The following is a 16,227-nucleotide window of genomic DNA, read 5'->3' as shown; positions in this document are numbered from 1 at the left end:
TTAAGTAATGTTCCATTGACTTCGTTGTGTTTGCTTTTTGTTGGAAAACATTTGAATGGTTGCAGCATGGAGGTCCACAGTTTTTTGTTTTTTTTTTTCTGTGGTTTTTGGCCAGGGCTGGGTTTGAACCCGTCACCTCTGGCATATGGGGCTTTTGCCCTACCCCTTTGAGCCACAGGCACCACCCCAGAGGTCCAAAGTTTTAATTGATCCTCTAGAAGGGTATCAGTCATTTGTGATCTATTTTTTTTTTTTTTTGAGACAGAGTTTTACTTTCTTGCCCTCTGTAGAGTGATGTAGTGTTACAGCTCACAGCAACCTCTAGCTCTTGGGCTTAGGCGGTTCTTTTGCCTCAGCCTCCTGAGTAACCTGCCACCCTCACTATATGGGGCCCGTGCCCTACTCACTGAGCCACAGGCACTGCCCCATTTGTGATCTTCAGGGCATCTTGATTTGGGTTAGATAGGAAAATGTAGATTCACTGTAATAAGTGGTTGAAAAGTAAGGAGGCATTTTTCGGGCATGTTGCTGAAGGAATGGGTATTCTACTACATTTTTCCATATTTCATTTGGATCTTTCTTAGCACCCAACAATAACGTTAAAATGTCATCTACTGAGAGCTCACTCAATTTCATCTGTAGTTCTTTAGGTGCCTTGGTGACATCAGCTAGGTGATGCTGAAATGCTAATTTGAGTGTTATCATGACTCTCAAGGTCAGTGAACCTTTCATTGTATTCTCCAATTAATAGGTCTGTAAAAGTTGTGTGTTCTTCAAGAGATTCCCATGTATCATCCTGTGCATCAGTGACCTTTGCTAATTGGGGAAAATGTTCACACAAAATTTCCTTTTGAAAAAATGTTTTGAAAAAAAGATAGCTTTTTCTGAAATCCTTTAATTTTTTCCACATATCATGTATGTATAGACTTAGTTTTACCTTGCTAAAACATATTCAAGTCTTTTTTTTTTTTTGAGATAGAGTCTTTGTTGCCCCATGCCCAGAGTGCTGTGGCATCAGCCTAGTTCACAGCAACTTCAAACTCCTGGGCTCAAGTAATCCTCCTGCCTTGGCTTTCCAAGGAGCTGGGACTACAGATGCTTGCCACAGTGCCTGACTGATTTTTCTATTTTTAGTAAAGACAGGGTCTTACTCTTGCATAGGCTGGTCTCAATCTCATGAGCTTAAGTGATCCTCCGGCCTCACCTTCCTGAGTGTTAGGATTACAGACGTGAGCTACTGTGCTGGCCCAAGTTGTTTTGATTTGACATATCACATAGAAATTCTTCATTCCTATTGAAACCTTCTTTCAGTAAGTCACATTGCTGATTCTGTTCTTTATGAAATTTAGTTACCTGTTCTTGCAGACACAAAATTTTGGCTAACACCTGCCAGTGCAATTTAGAAAGATACAGCAAATCCCACACTGAATACCTCGTCGTTCAGCTTTAGCATGTTATGAAACTGAAGATGCCATTTTGCATATGCACAAATATAGTTAATGATTCTTATAGCTTGTTGCAAAGTGTCACATAAAATAGTGGCTTTAGCACAGAGATTTTCTAATGAAAAATCAATGAAAAAAATGAGAGCATCTGGATCTGTTAGTACTTTTTAAAATCTGTGCAGTAAACCCTTCATGTTTTCCTGTCATGGAAGGTGCATCATCTGTACATAAATTCACTAAATTTACCAAATTCACTCCAACTTCATGACATTTATCTTGGAAGTTGTTGAAGATATCTTTCGCCCATGTCCTGTTCATAAGAGTGCCCAAAGTAATTCTTCATGACAAAGAAAATCTTCTGTTATGACCTGAACGAAATATAAAAACTGAGCCAGGTCAGTCGTATTACTTGATTCATCCAAAGCAATCGAATAATATATATTTTCCTTTTAAAGTATTTTATGGAGTTATTCTGTTAAATTGAAGGTTAATGCATGCTGCTGATCAGTTATGGTTTTCCTTGAAAGTGGCAGTTGTTTATACTTTGAATAACTTTGAAACATGATCAGAGTCTAAACATCCTACAACTTTGAAAATGCGTTCTTTCACAATTTCTACATCACAGTATGGGTTCCTCTCGCCCCCCACCCCAACCCCACCCCAGTATATAAGCTACTTTATAAGTTGCTTCAGTGGCATTATTTCCAGGTCTTATTGCTGCTTGAAAGAATTGTCTTTTGTTTTTGGTTTTTATCATTTCATTTCTGCAATATGACATTTTGTACCTCTCCCTCTAATTTAAAATATTTGTAGTCCTTATGAGCGTTATAATGCTGATGAAAATAAATTTCTATACTGATGATATTGCAGTATCACATAGTAAGCAAATCATCTTATCTTTAGTAGAAACAAGATAATATTACAATTCCCAATCCTCATTAAAATATCCTTTTTTCTTCCTTCAGCATTCTCTTGGTCTCTTTTGACATGATGGGCTGTTAAACAGACAGAAGTTTATAATACTGTTAAGCTGTGCAACTATTTACAAATTCCACTTTAAACAAGAACACAGTGCTCCATTGTCAAAAGCTGTGTACTCGACCCTCCTAAACTCTCACCAACCAGCCTTCTGGAGTAGTGGCACCAGTCAGGAGGAGGAAATTAGAACTAAATCATGCATGTAGCAGCTGTCAGTTTAGCCCTTATGCTTTCTAATGTTCTAATTGTGCCAGTAAATCTGGGAGTATTAGTTTGTTGAAACTTATTCTTTGGTATTTTAAATATGTTCACTTAAAAAATAAAATAAAAATTTAGAAGGTAAAAATGTATTCATAAAAGTTAAAGGATTTGTTCTGTGAAATTCAGTCAAAAGGCCACACTTACGGACCTGGAAGGCTACATGTAGCCTTGAGGCTACAAGTTTCCCACTTTTGAGCTTTGAGAACCATGGTCTTTATTTTTGGTTTCACTGTTGACTCACTGAAGATCCTAGAGCAGATTAATGAGACTGTCTATAATGGGGACTATGGATTTTCCTTATTAGAAAAGTAACATATGTTTGTTGGATAAAATTTAGAAGCTGCAGGAAAGTATAAAGAAGAAGAATTTAAGGGATCTGTCAGCATCTCAATCTAGACATAACCACCATTAAGGTGTATTTTCTTCCAATATCTTTTATTTGTGTGTCTCTCCTCTTGGCCACCTGATCCCCACCAAATCAAGATCATTTCTTAACACATGATAAATCATTCTTGGAAAATGTGGTTTTTAGTGGATACTTATTAGACCATCTTATGAATGTCCTATATTTATTCAATCAACTTTCAGTTGTGGACCATTATAGTAAATTAGCATTTTCTTAGTACTAAAGATAATACTAGGATGACAACTTTGTATATTAATTTTGTACACCCTTCTAATTTCCTTAGGATAATTTCTAGCAGTGGAATTTCTGACACAAAGGATAGGAACGTTTTTAAGGCTTTTGATACATGTTATCATGTTGCCCTCTGGAATGGTTGCACTATTTCACATCAGCAGTGTATAAGAGAGCCATGTGGGGAAAATCTATACTTAAAATCTGTAATAGCCCAGACTTCTACTGAAGTGGAACAATCTTCATTTTGTTTATAATGCTATACAAGAGCCCTACAAAGCACAGTGGTGCTCTGCTTTTATGATACATCTGGTCACAACATTATAGTGACCAGAATGAGTGACAGATGGCACATTTTAGTGTTATTGGTAGAAGTAAGACTCAAGACTGAAGGGGCTTGGTAGGTCATGTAATGAGATAATCCTTTCTATTTGGCCTGCCCCAGGAGTGAGCAATGCACACTAATGGCCCTTTTCTAACTGTAGTTCTGAAAAGACCACTGATTTTCAAAGCCTTTGACCCAGACATTTTTGGTGTCTAGTTTTCTAGAATAGGAACCCAGTGGCCTTTGTGGAAAGCTTAGAGGGTCACATCTGAGGTGGATTTGGCTAGAGTTACTGCTAGTGCCAGTACCTCTCTTTCTGTTCCCTCCTAGCACTTTACTCTGTCCCATACATCTCCCCAAGCTCCTTGATGTAGCTAGCCTAAGCACTCTTGGTAAAAGAACCATGTTGAAAGTGTAATTTTGATCTTGACAGGGCCTGTGCATGAGCCTAAGATGCCTGAGGAGCTGGGAGTAAGCTGGGCAACAGAATAGGCATGTGGCATGTGAGATGTTGGCTCTATGCAATCGCAGACATGACTTTGATGGCCCTGGAGAGAACTTAGTGACCAGGAGCACTCTTGCCATGGCTGTCTGTCCAAGGATGGAGTCACTGTGAGGACTGGAAGATACATAGAGGCAGGTAGTAATGCAGGGTTTTTTTGTTTGTTTGTTTTTGTTTTTTGTAGAGACAGAGTTTCACTTTATCACCCTCAGTAGAGTGCTGTGGCATCACAGCTCACAGCAACCTCCAGCTCTTGGGCTTAGGCGATTTTCTTGCCTCAGCCTCCCAAGTAGCTGGGACTACAGGCGCCCGCCACAACGCCAGGCTATTTTTTTGTTGCAGTTTGGCTGGGGCTAGGTCAGAACCCACCACCCTCGGTATATGGGGCTGGCGCCCTACCCACTGAGCCACAGGCTCTGCCCAGTGATGCGGGTTTTAAGACCAAAAGCTTTCTCTCTCCCTGCTTCCTGTGGAGGTAGACACTCAAATAGAAGCATAGCTCTGAGTGCAACCAGCCTATGCTCTCAGTGGGTAAGGAAGATCAGTGTGGGCCCTACTATGCTGCTGGGTGATAGTGTGTGGGGAGCACCAGCTTCTAGTCCCTGACCACCTTTCTCTGGCCAGTGGAATTGAAGTCTCTGGTGAACTAATTGGTGTCATTAATGGCAGATTCAGGCCTATTATCAGAACTTTGATGTTTCTGGGAGGGGTTCTTAAATGTGAGGAGAAAGTTACTTAAGGCCTTAGGCCTTCCCTTTCGAATCCTCACTTTTGGCCACAGGCAACTCAAGACCTAATTCGTCGTGTAGACATTTTTTACGAGGAAGATCCATCCAATTCTATATATCCTGAGAGAATGTCAATCAAGTTCATTCTGTTTTACAGGTAAAACTTGAGGGAAAGGTATGAAGTTTCAGGGTGATGTTTAATCAATGGTAGATCTAGAAGCATAATCTTTTTTTTTTTTGAGACATACTCTCACTTTGTCACCCTGGGTAGAGTGCTGTGGTATAATGGTTCACAGCAACCTCAAACTCTTGGGCTTGAGCAATCCTATAGTCACCTGCCACAATGCTTGGCTAGTTTTTCTGTTTTTAGTGGAGATGGGGGTCTCACTCTCACTCAGGCTGGTCTCGAACTCCTGAACTCAAACAATCCACCCACCTTGGCCTCCCAGAGTGCTAGGATTATAGGTGTGAGCCATTGCACCTGGCCACATACTCTTTCTTTTTTAACTTTTTGTTTTGAACTAACTTTAGACTCACAGAAAAGTTGTAAATTCATGTATAACCCTCACCCAATTTCCCTAATATTAACATTTTATAAAACCATAGTACAATTATCAAAACTAGAAATTAATGTTGGTTCAATACTACTAACTAAGCTGTAAGACTTATATGAATTTCATTGGCTTTCCACCCATGTTCTTTTCTGTTCCATGAGCCTACCTAAAATCCCACGTTGCATTTAGTCATTATTCCCCTTTGTCTCCTCTGATTTGTAAGTTTTTCAGTCTTTCCTTGTCCTCTATGATCTTGACACTTTTAAAGAATGTCGATCAGTTATTTTGAAGAATGTACTATACCCCAGTTAGGGTTTGTCTGATATTTTCCTCATTATTGAAGAGAGGTTATACCTTTTTGATGAGCTTACCAAGGAAATGATGTTGTACACCTTTCTTGGGACATTTTATTGGTGATGATAACATTAGTCATGGGGTTAGGTTGTGTCTGATGAGTTTCTCCAGTATAAAGTTACTATCTTTTCCTTTATAATTAAAAAATATCTCAGAGGACATACTTTGAGACTGTGCAAATCCTTTTTCGCTTAGCACTTTTGGCCACTAATTTCAGTATCAGTTGGTGTTGTATTGCCTGAATACCTTTCACACTTATTAATTGTAGAATATTGCATTGGTAGAGATAGAGACATGATCTTTAAAAAAAATTTTTTTTTGAGGCAAATTCTCACTCTACTGCTCCAGGCTAGATTCTCACTCTATTGCTCACTCTAGAATGTCCTGGTGTCAGCCTAGCTCACAGTAACCTCAAACTCCTGAGCTCAAGTGATCCTCTTGCCTCAGCCTCCCAAGTAACTGGGACTACAGGTGCCTTCCACAACACTTGGCTAATTTTTCTATTATGGTAGAGACAAGTGCATGTAATCCTCCCACCTGGGCCTCTCAGAATACTAAGATTACAGGTATGAGCCACTGTACCCAGCCGCTAGAGACTTACCTTGATCAGAGACATTACTCCTTGGTCAGGCCTTTACGCAAAAGCAGTAGCTCTTCCCAAAATGTTTTCTTATATCTCTAGTTTCCTATTGGTGCTCAAAGAAAACTTGCACAAATAATACAGAAGGCTCCCATGTGTCCCTCATTCAACTTTCCTTAATATTAACATGTTACATAACCATAGTATAATTTTCATAACTAGGAAATTACCTAGTTTATTTGAAGGCTATTAAAACAACTAGGTATTGGAGAGGCAATAAGAAGTAGTTGGATTCTGGGTGTAATTTAGAGATAGAACATACAGGATTTGTAAAGGGATTGGATGTAGAGTGAAAGAAGAGAGGTAGGTAGAGTCCAGGATGGCTCCAAGATTTTTGACTTGAACAACTGGTCTGCCATTTTTTGAATAGGAGAAAGATTACAAATGGCATCCAAGGAATTTTTCACAATAACTGACATGCACCCCTTTTCAGCCACGGTGCTAAAAATATTACCACATGGATTATATATTTGTTGTTTGAAAAAAATACAAATTTACTATCCTATAATTCTCAAGGTCTGAAATCCAGAATCACTCTTAGTGGTGTAAAGTCAAGGAATCAGCAGGACTGTGTTCCTCTGGAGGCTCTAGGAAGAAAATTCATTTCCTTGTCTTTTCCAGCTTTCAGAGGCTAGGAGCATTCCTTCATTCCATCTTCTATCTTCAAAACAAGCAGTGTAGTACCTTCCAAACTCTTTCTTTGACCTTCTTGCCTCCTTCTTTTTTTTTTTGGCTGGGGCTAGATTTGAACCCACCACCTCCTGCATATGGGACCGGCACCCTACTCCTTGAGCCACAGGTGCTGCCCACTCCTTTTTTTTTTAAAATATGGAACGCTTCGTGAATTTGCGTGTCATCCATGTGCAGGGGCCATGCTAATCTTCTCTGTATCATTCCAATTCCATTATGTGCTGCCTAAGTGAGCACCCTGCCTCCTTTTAAGGACCCCTGTGATTATAGTGGGACAGCCCAGATAACCAATAGCCTTAATTTAATCACACCTGCAAAGTCCTTTTTGCCATGTAAGGTAAAATACAAGTTATGGGGAGTAGGATGTGGACATCTTTGGGGGAGGGCTGTTATACTGACTACCACACTCTGTTTCTCTTTCTATCCTTTCTATAATTACATCTTGGTTTATTTGCATTTCTGTGGTTTAGACTCCCATCAATAAAGTAGCAGTTTGTCTTGAGCATGGGTTTTCTGATCAGTGGTCTATCTATAAAGAGGCACATTTAGCACCTCATGGTGCCAATTACTGTGGCCAGGAAGGGGAGTTTGTCAGTTGATGGACAAAATTGCCTCTATAGGCAGTCTCTTATAATCTTCCCTAATTCAAAAAATAACAATGGCAAAACCCCTCTCCATATCTGATCCTTTTATCCTGGTTTGTTTTACCTTGAAAATGCATCCAGAATCCAACTATTTTTCATTGCCTCCCCAATTATCCACTTGGTCCAAGTCACCATTATTTCTCTTGCCTAGTTGTTTTAATAGTCTTCTAATTCATCTCTCTGCTTCAACCCTTGCCCCTCTTCAGTCTGCTGTGCACACAACAGCCAGATTAGCCAAACAATAAAAAATAAACCACCTAATGTGATTCATGCAGGCCTTCGATGGCTTTCTTTCTCACTCAGTTAGCTGACTAAAGACTTACTTGTGTGTTCTGCTCTGTTACCTCTCTGACCCTGGCTCTTACCTTCTCCCTTTGTTTTTTCCATTGAACCCCACTTAACTCTTGTTATTTTTCTGAACCTGCCAAACATGTTCCTGTCTCCAGGTTTTTATATTTGTCTTTCACTCTACTTGGAGTATGCCTCACCTAGAAGTATGCGTGGCCCATTTTCTTTTTTCTTTTTTGAGACAGAGCCTCAAGCTGTCACCCTGGGTAGAGTGCTGTGGCATCACAGCTCACAGCAACCTCCGACTCCTGGGCTCAAGTGATTCTCCTGCCTCCACCTCCCAAGTAGCTGGGACTACAGGCACCCGCCACAATGCCTGGCTATTTTTTGGTTGCAGCTGTCATTGTTATTTGGTGGGCCCAGGCTGGATTTAAACCCTCCAGCTCAGGTGTATGTGGCTGGCGCCCTTAGCTGCTTGAGCCACAGGCGCCAAGCCCGTGGCTCATTTTCTTATGTCCTTTGCCTCTTCATATGCTACCTTCTCAATGAGGATTTCTCAGGCCATCCTATCTCAAGGTCTGTTTCTTTCCACTAGAATTATAGACTTATAGAGGGCAAAGATTTTTCTTTTCCCTCTGCCACATTTCTAGTATTTAGAATAGTGCCTGACAAATAGCAGGTGCTCCAGAAATATTTGTAGAATGAATGAATATCTGCCTTTATAATTGATAATACATTTATCGATTGCTTACTGAGGCATATCAGCCACTATGCTATATGTTTAGACAGATAAAAAGAAATTTAAGATGTGGCCTGTGTTTTCCAATTGCTTATAATTTGGCTGGAGTAATAAGATACTCATGTGTGAAAAGAACTAATGGTCTCATTTTAAACTGTGCCTGTGCATTAAATACTATGAAGTATAGGGCACAGTGGTAGATACTAGAATCAAACATGAGTCAAACATAATTTCTTTTTTCAGACTTTTTTAGGCTAGTTGTGATAACACAAAGGAAAGCAAGCTCTGTCTGACTAGATGACCCAAGTGCTAAATAAATGATATGGATGCTGATGAGAGACCAGAGGGAGCCTGCAGCAGCAGGCTTCATGGCAAAGGTCTCATCTAAACTGGGTCTGGAAAATTCAGGTAACTCTGAGAGGTCTGATGTAGCAAGAACATGGGGTGTTAGGGTGGAGAAAAGGCAGCAGGCAAGATTGCCAAAGTAGGTTGCGGAGAGATTGGAAGGACCTTGTCTTATGTGGAAGTTTGGATGTCATTCTGTAAGTGGTGAGGAGCCACCAAAAAGTTTCTGAAGGGGGGATCGAAGTGATCACAAAGGATGTTGGTGGAGATGGTTTAGAAAGGACTGAAAGGGAGGCAGTTAGGAAGTTCCTATAGGAATCAAGGGGTAAGGTGGTACAGGCCTGAAGTAAAACAGAAGGAAACGGATTGGAGAGAGAGATTGAAGGAAGAGTCAGTACACTTAGGCAAGTAATTACATGTGGGGTAAGAGAGAATGATTTTTTAAGGATGATGGTGAGGTTTCTGATGAGTAACTGGTGGAACATAGAAAGATGAATAGGGCTGGGGGGATGGAGGTGACAGGGGCCCTGAGGGCAGAGGGTGGAGGTGACAGATAAGCAGGTCCATGTTCATTATCTTGGTAGAATCTGCCTTTGACCTCCTTGAGCTCCCTGGTGTCTGGCTTATATAATTTGTATGGCTGATGGGCCAGGAGGAACTAAGCCTGTGCCCAGGGCTGACTCCTGGTGCACCATGTCAGAGCTGCTCCTCTACTCACTACCTCCAGCTTCCAGAGTAGCAGTGCAGACAAAGTCCACACTGGGCACAGCAGGAGGAGGTGTGGCACCTGGGGAGCATCTCTGAAGGCTCAGAGGGAGCAGGAAGGAGGCTTGCAATGCCTGGGAGCCAAGTTCAACTCAGCTCTATTTTGGGTGACAACATTTACAATGTTCCTTCACCCAGAATCATTCCGCCTGCCTGCCCGCCTTCAGTGTTTCCAGATGATGGGTTCTCACGCCTCCTTAACAACTGGCTTGGTTCAGGGGCTCCCTGGCTTGCTGACTACTGCCCTTCACTCCCCTCACTGTTCAGCAGGATGTCTATGTTCCTGGGGTGGCTAGAGGGCTAAGCTTGGCTTCCCTATGGCTCTTAGGCAAGGAAAGCTGAAAGACTATAGCAGAAGCTAGAGGGAGGGAGGGGCGAGCTGCTCAATGTCAGAGTTTGGGCACAGAAACCTCTGGGTCTGACTCGCAGTACTAAGGGTCCCTCTGAGGGACCAAGTGACTGAGGGAGAACAGGCTTGTTAATGATAATATTTTGTGTGTCCAGGTCTCCTGTCTAAGAACTTCCAGACCCAAGATCTGGAGTCTGCTGTTGTCCCAGATTACCCCCTTAACTAAATCTGTGGGTGTTTATAGCTCATGTCTTGGGGCTCTGCAGATACAGTGTAGAAGGAACAAATGTTCTTTTATAATTAAAAACCTAAGAGTATTACACATTCATTGTGGAAAACACATGAGAGTATAGAGAAAAGAATAAAAGTGAACCGTAATCCTATTACTCAGGGAGAGCTCTGGGTAATAGTTTGATGTGTCTTCCTGCTTTTCTCTGGGTGTGTGTGGTACACATGGATGTTGTATTTCCCCAGGCTCCCTCTGGGAGGACAGAGGTCAGGGCACACACCATTAGCACCAGTGTGTTCTCATTCAGGCAGAGTATGTATGTATCCAATGTAGTCTGGGTGATCTCCCCTCTATGACTCTCCTTTTTCAAAAGTGAAATCATACTCTTGTATAGACTCCTTGTTCTTCTAGGAGGAGATGATCTATGGAGAGGCTCAGCATGGGACAATGTACGGTGGGGAAGACAAGACTGAGGTTGTACAACAATCTTCCCACCTGAGCAATGATTCTGAGTTCCCAGAGCGCCAGTGAACTTCTGCTCCCCTCTCTTTTTCTGTGAGACATGCCAGATAGGGCAGTGTAGGCTGGGTTTACCATTGAGTTAAGGGCATTTTTGGCATTCAGACCAATTTGCCATTCCTTGAAAAAAGACACCAAGTGACCGTGGAACTCTCCAACTAGTTTGTAAGTACCAAATTCTCTACTGATATTTTGGTTGGGGTTTATTTGACAGCAGACCCTGGTGCAGGGATTGGGTGCATGTAGTTCACTAGGGAGATAATGGAAGGAAGCAGGAGCGAGGGGGCAGTATGAGTGGTGAAGGAGGAGAAGCCAATATCAGGCTGTATTATTAAGGTTTCTGCTATGGGCAGTGGGGACTCAATTTCACCAAACTTCCTGAAAATCACACAGAATGTTTTGTGGAATGCGCTGCACGCAGGATGAGAAACTGGAGCCCCTCATCCTACAAGCCCGCTAACTCCCACACCCCGCTGGCTGGTCAGAGAGGACCCTGGGGTGGTGGTGGGGTTGGGTGTTTGAGGTGTGACCCTCAAGCAGGAAGTGGGGCCAATCCCACACAGGACAGCTACGCTCTAATACAGCAGTTCTCATCCTGTGGGTTGCAACTCCTTTGGGGGTTGAACGACCCTTTCACAGGGGTCCCCTAAATACATCCTGTATATCAGATATTTACATTACGATTCATAACAGTAGCAAAATTACAGTTATGAAGTAGCAACGAAAATAATTTTATAGTTGGGGGCCAGCACAACATGAGGAACTGTATTAAAGGGTCACAGCATTAGCAAGGTTGAGAACCACTGCTCTAATAGGAGGTGGGCCAAGGGGATGTGATGTAGGGATTAGAGGCTTCTTCTCTAATTTAGGAAATTAGAACCCTTCTCGGTTTTGCTGATGTAAGTTCTTTCCTTTGTTTTTATTCTTCCTATCTTCCCCTAGTCCTACAGTTTTCTGGTCTCACCCCCTATTGCAAGTGATAGGATGTTTCTTTGACTCTGAATGGTGCATCGTGTTTGTTTTCAGCCAACTCCAAATTTTTTTTTTTTGCAGTTTTTGGCTGGAGCCAGGTTTGAACCCACCACCTCCGGTATATGGAGCCGGCGTCCAACTCCTTTGAGCCACAGGCGCCACCCGGCCAACTCCAAAATTGAGACCCATAATTCTCAGTCTATAATTCTTCTTTCAGCCTTGTCAGGATCAAAAATTAGGCCTTTTGAGGACTGAAATTCTCTACCTCAGGTGACTTGGAGTTCTGCACTTCTTGCCACACCACCAGTAGAGACCAGACCTGGGGGATTAGAAGGGATGCAAAGAGCAGAAAAGGTGAGGCAGGTTATTGTGAGCTGCAGTCCCTTGGCTGAATTGGGCTCCAGTTTGAATATGGAGTAGACACCGTATGGCTTTGTTTTCTAGTTGGCCTGACAGTCTTCCAGAATGTGCCTGAGAGGGAGGGATGGCTGGCCCCTCAGGGATTCTTGGCCTTGAGTTTGGTCCGGATATATAAATATTAACTACAATAGAGACAGTTTTAAAGCCCTCTTTGTTGTTGTTGTTTGTTTTGTTTAGAGACAGGTTCTCACTCTGTCACCCCAGGTGGAATGCAGCAGCGCGGCATCCCGGCAGCCTCACTGAGCTCACATACATAGCTCACTGGGCAATGACTCTGAGAGCTGCAGAACGCTAGTGGAGAACTTCTGCTCCCTTCCCTTCTTCCATGAGACGGGCTGGATAGGGCAGTTGCAGGCTGGGTTTGCCACTGAGTTGAACAACCAGACCTGGTGTATGAATGGGTAAACCAAGGGCATTATGGAGAAAACTTTTCAGCTTTGGCATTTCTTGAAAAAATTCCTGGGCTCAAGTGATTTTCCTGCCTCAGTCTTCCAAGTAGCTTGGACTGCAGATGTGTACCACCACACCTATAAATTTCTTAAGTTTTTGTAGAGATGAGGTCTCTACTTGTAATGAACTCCCGGCTTCAAGCAGTCCCCTTTTGTCAGTCTCCCAAAGTACTAGAATCACAGCTGTGAGCTCTGGTGGTGCTGGCACTTTTGGTTCCCCTACCCCTCCCAGACTTGGTAGTTTTTCTGTGGGAAATACTGATTTTAGACTTTTTTTTTCTAGTGTAGGAACTAGGGGCCTAAAGAAGTTAAGTGTTTTACCCAAAACTGTGTCATTTTTCACTGGTGATGGAGAGAGCTAGAACCTAGGCCTCCTGACTTCTAATCCATAGTTCTTGACTTTTGACTCCCTACACTCACCCCTGCTCATCAGCATAGAAATGGAGCTTTTTTTTTTTTTTTTTTTTTTTACTGTTGGGGATTCATTGAGGCTACAATAAGCCAGGTTACACTGATGGCAATTGTTAGGTAAAGTCCCTCTTGCAGGGCGGCGCCTGTGGCTCAGTCGGTGGGGCGCCGGCCCCATATGCTGAGGGTGGCGGGTTCAAGCCCGGCCCCTGCCAAACTCAACCAAAAAATAGCCGGGCGTTGTGGCAGGCGCCTGTAGTCCCAGCTACTCGGGAGGCTGAGGCAGGAGAATCGCTTAAGCCCAGGAGTTGGAGGTTGCTGTGAGCAGTGTGAGGCCACGGCACTCTACCTAGGGCCATAAAGTGAGACTCTGTCTCTACAAAAAAAAAAAAAAAGTCCCTCTTGCAATCATGTCTTGCCCCCATAAAGTGTGACACACACCAAGGCCCCACCCACCTCCCTCCTTCTCTCTTTCTGTCCCCCCCCATAACCATAATTGTCATTAAGTGTCCTCATATCAAAATTGAGTACATAGGATTCATGCTTCTCCATTCTTGTGATGCTTTACTAAGAATAATGTCTTCCACGTCCATCCAGGTTGATACGAAGGATGTAAAGTCTCCATTTTTTTTAATGGCTGAATAGTATTCCATGGTATACATATACCACAGCTTGTTAATCCATTCCTGGGTTGGTGGGCATTTAGGCTGTTTCCACATTTTGGCGATTGTAAATTGAGCTGCAATAAACAGTCTAGTACAAGTGTCCTTATGATAAAAGGATTTCTTTCCTTCTGGGTAGATGCCCAGTAATGGGATTGCAGGATCAAATGGGAGATCTAGCTTGAGTGCTTTGAGGTTTCTCCATACTTCCTTCCAGAAAGGTTGTACTAGTTTGCAGTCCCACTAGCAGTGTAAAAGTGTTCCCTTCTCTCCACATCCACACCAGCATCTGCAGTTTTGAGATTTTGTGATGTGGGCCATTCTCACTGGGGTTAGATGATATCTCAGGGTTGTTTTGATTTGCATTTCTCTAATATATAGAGATGATGAACATTTTTTCATGTGTTTGTTAGCCATTCGTCTGTCGTCTTTAGAGAAAGTTCTATTCATGTCTCTTGCCCATTGATATAAGGAATTGTTGGCTTTTTTCATGTGGATTAATTTGAGTTGTCTATAGATCCTAGTTATTAAGCTTTTGTCTGATTGAAAATATGCAAATATCCTTTCCCATTGTGTAGGTTGTCTCTTTGCTTTGGTTATTGTCTCCTTAGCTGTACAGAAGCTTTTCAGTTTAATGAAGTCCCATTTGTTTATTTTTGTTGTTGTTGCGATTGCCATGGCAGTCTTCTTCATGAAGTCTTTCCCCAGGCCAATATCTTCCAGTGTTTTTCCTATGTTTTCTTGGAGGATTTTTATTGTTTCATGCCTTAAGTTTAAGTCCTTTATCCATCTTGAATCGATTTTTGTGAGTGGGGAAAGGTGTGGGTCCAGTTTCAGTCTTTTACATGTAGACATCCAGTTCTCCCAACACCATTTATTGAATAGGGAATCTTTCCCCCAAGGTATGTTCTTGTTTGGTTTATCGAAGATTAGGTGGTTGTAAGATGTTAGTTTCATTTCTTGGTTTTCAATTCGATTCCAGGTGTCTATGTCTCTGTTTTTGTGCCAGTACCATGCTGTCTTGAGCACTATGGCTTTGTAGTACAGACTAAAATCTGGTATGCTGATGCCCCCAGCTTTATTTTTATTACAGAGAACTGCCTTAGCTATACGGGGTTTTTTCCGGTTCCATACAAAATGCAGAATCATTTTTTCCAAATCTTGAAAGTACGATGTTGGTATTTTGATAGGAATGGCATTGAATAGGTAGATTGCTTTGGGAAGTATAGACATTTTAACAATGTTGATTCTTCCCATCCATGAGCATGGTATGTTCTTCCATTTGTTAATATCCTCTGCTATTTCCTTTCTGAGGATTGCATAGTTTTCTTTATAGAGGTCCTTCACCTCCTTCGTTAGGTATATTCCTAGGTATTTCATTTTCTTTGAGACTATGGTGAAGGGAGTTGTGTCCTTAATTAGCTTCTCATCTTGACTGTTATTGGTGTACACAAAGGCTACTGACTTGTGGACATTGATTTTATATCCTGAAACATTACTGTATTTTTTGATGACTTCTAGGAGTCTTGTGGTTGAGTCTTTGGGGTTCTCTAAGTATAAGATCATGTCGTCAGCAAAGAGGGAGAGTTTGACCTCCTCTGCTCCCATTTGGATTCCCTTGATTTCCTTGTCTTGCCTAATTGTATTAGCTAGAACTTCCAGCACTACGTTGAATAGTAAAGGTGACAGAGGACAACCTTGTCTGGTTCCAGTTCTAAGAGGAAAAGCTTTGAGTTTTACTCCATTCAGTAAAATATTGGCTGTGGGTTTGTCATAGATAGCTTCAATCAGTTTTAGAAATGTGCCACCTATGCCTATACTCTTCAGTGTTCTAATTAGAAAAGGATGCTGGATTTTATCAAATGCTTTTTCTGCATCTATTGAGAGGATCATGTGATCTTTATTTTTGCCTCTGTTAATATGGTGGATAACGTTTATAGACTTGCGTATGTTAAACCAGCCTTGCATCCCTGGGATGAAGCCTACTTGATCATGATGAATGACTTTTTTGATGATAAGCTGTAATCTATTGGCTAGGATTTTGTTGAGAATTTTTGCGTCTATGTTCATGAGTGAGATTGGTCTGAAATTCTCCTTTTTGTTTGGGTCTTTTCCTGGTTTTGGTATCAGGGTGATGTTTGCTTCATAGAATGTGTTGGGGAAGATTCCTTCTTCCTCAATTTTTGGAATAATTTCTGCAGTACAGGAATAAGCTCTTCCTTGAAGGTTTGATAGAATTCTGGAGTGAAGCCATCTGGACCAGGGCATTTTTTGGTTGGAAGCTTTTTTATTGTTTCTTTGATCTCAGTGCTTGAAATTGGTCT

At 41.9% G+C, this 16,227-nt stretch overlaps 1 protein-coding gene and 1 non-coding gene across 4 annotated transcripts in view; one reads left to right on the top strand and one right to left on the bottom strand.

Annotated features, from left to right (window-relative positions):
- NRG2 (neuregulin 2) overlaps nt 1-16,227 on the top strand; it is a 214,173-nt gene that overhangs the window by 40,769 nt on the left and 157,177 nt on the right. The window lies entirely within an intron of this gene.
- LOC128569361 (U6 spliceosomal RNA) lies at nt 7,247-7,349 on the bottom strand. Its single transcript, XR_008375324.1, has one exon. It is a non-coding gene; the product is annotated as a U6 spliceosomal RNA (small nuclear RNA).

The sequence above is a fragment of the Nycticebus coucang genome, chromosome 17 (genome assembly GCF_027406575.1).
Source record: "Nycticebus coucang isolate mNycCou1 chromosome 17, mNycCou1.pri, whole genome shotgun sequence".
Taxonomy (NCBI): Eukaryota; Metazoa; Chordata; class Mammalia; order Primates; family Lorisidae; genus Nycticebus; species Nycticebus coucang.
Note: the sequence above shows the minus strand (reverse complement) of the source record. Positions and strands in the feature narration are given on the sequence as shown.